General features: G+C 39.3%; 1 long non-coding RNA gene across 1 annotated transcript; it reads left to right on the top strand.

Moving 5' to 3' along the window:
- The first annotated feature begins 631 nt into the window (after positions 1-631).
- On the top strand, positions 632-1776 carry LOC114922823. The gene is made up of 3 exons (XR_003810496.1): positions 632-652; positions 1551-1729; positions 1761-1776. It is a non-coding gene; the product is annotated as an uncharacterized LOC114922823 (long non-coding RNA).
- The last annotated feature ends 382 nt before the right edge of the window (positions 1777-2158 follow it).

Genomic DNA, 2158 nt, shown 5'->3' with positions numbered 1-2158 from the left:
CTAGAATAGATGTGAAAGTTTGTAGTCATTATTAAGGAGTGAAATTGGCCTGATAGTTTACATTTATGCGTTACAGTAGACATGAATGCACCATTTGGGAGACTTGAAAGAAGCGGTTAGGAATCGATCATCATAGAGAAAAAAATCTATCTAGGTCAGGGGTCCTCAACCTTGGCAACTTTAAGATTTGTGGACTTCAACTCCCAGAATTCCTCAGCCAGCATTCTGGGAGTTGAAGTCCACAAGTCTTAAAGTTGCCAAGGTTGAGGACCCCTGATTTAGGTGCACCAGGAGTTGAAAATAACTTGATGGCACACAATCAATTGGTTATCCAGTTTGGTGGTCTCTTCCTTTGGAGCGAGCTTTGGTTTCAACACTGGTCTGCACTTGGGAAATGGAAATATGGTAGCAGAGACTTGTTAGAAATGAATTTTTCTACAGAATGCTCTGAGGATGGAAGAAGAGGACTAAAGTGTAAGAGAAATGGGCTTGGTGGATGTAGCAAGCAATTTGTATTCTTGACCCCCCCCCCTCTCTTGGTTTGTCCCTGACAAGCTGTTTCTTCTTGCTATTTGCAGAGAGGAGCATATCCAGCATCCTTCAGGCCCTAAAAGAAGCCGCTTGGTCGATGAAGAGGAAAACCATGACCAAGGTATGCTTGGCTCTAATTCTGGGGTTTTAAACATCTTTCTAGTCTTCATGATACGTCAGATCAAACTATTACAAGTCACCGACTCAGATTTTGTTTAGAAAATAAAGCCAGTATGCAATACAGACTACAATGGGACAGATCAAAAATCATGACAAAGACCTGAAGTCATGCATAGCCTATTTTGCTGTCACAGTGCCCAGGTTCTACAAGCTACAAATGTAATGTTTGCTACTTGTTAAGTTGGATCAAACATAATGCTGGTTTAAAAGGACATTTGCTGTGCCCTAATTGAGCTCTAAATGACATCCTGATATTTATTTATTAATAAATGTATATGCAGCCCATGTCACTATCAAGCAACTCTGGGCGGCTTATAACAGCAATATAAAACATTAAAAAATAAATAAAAGACATATTCTGTTTATAATGCTATGTCAATAATTCTTTTAAGAACTACTGTTGCCAGCTCTTCTTCCAGGTGCATTAGCATCTTACTTGAGAATCCCACTTTGTGTTATTTGTCATTTACTTGATGTTTTCAAGAGTGAAAATAATCTGTCAGTCTAAGATATATCAGACCTTGAGGCTCAAAGTGGGTATTTAGTTATTATCTGAGTCCACATAGCCATACACTTAGTTTAAGTTTGTATAAGCTCTGCCTCCAAAGATAGAACAAAATTAGTCACACATTTTGCTACCTGAAATACCTTTCTTAAGAAGCCTAGTCTCTCCAATTTCTCATAGTTGAATCCTAGATTTAATTGTGCTCCATAGAGGAGCTCTGTGCATTGCCTTCAATAAGCTTTATGATATTGGAATATATGAATAAGTGACAGCAAGTATTTCCAGCACCACTTTTTATCTATCCCTATTTTAACATTTGACTTTGGCACTACAGATTCCAGTGATGAGGATGGACCCTGTCCTTCCAGTAAGAGGAAGTGCCTGCGAATTGAAGAAGACGAGGACTGAGGAAATTGGAAACATCTCCCTTAGCATGTCAAAAAGACCAGTGAAACCAAGCCTTGGGGCTACTGCCAGCAACCTCAAGAACTGGATTGGGCAAGATTGAGAGCAGTCACCATCCCAAAGGAAAATATTAGGAAAGGAATACAGAAACTAAACTTTTATATAATAATAAAAATCTGTATGATCACCAATGTGGAGGGAGTAGAATTAGAAAAGAGTAAACCGCTCATAACTTCTGCCCTATGATTAGATGCAGTTGTTGTTAATGCTAATGTGACAGTTATCTTTCAAACCACTCCAGGTTGTTGCCTGCCTGCCCGCCCTTGGTTTCCTGTCATTCCTCAGTATCGTTTGCTAAGAGTCACTAAGAATCACCCTTACCGGCTAGTTTGCCAAGCAAAAATGTGACATACTGGCTTTCCACAGTGTTTGGTTTGTTTGTGGATCTGCCTCTTTTTTCTCTGGTTTGGCTTAGATATCATGGGCCTATATGTCACATTTTGCCTTAATTACCTGAACACATCAATATTGGTTTCT

This window comes from Protobothrops mucrosquamatus, unplaced genomic scaffold, assembly GCF_001527695.2.
Source record: "Protobothrops mucrosquamatus isolate PMUCROS unplaced genomic scaffold, P.Mucros_1.0 scaffold_151, whole genome shotgun sequence".
Lineage (NCBI taxonomy): Eukaryota > Metazoa > Chordata > Lepidosauria > Squamata > Viperidae > Protobothrops > Protobothrops mucrosquamatus.
The sequence above is the reverse complement of the archived record's forward strand: the minus strand, read 5'-3'. Positions and strand labels throughout refer to the sequence as shown.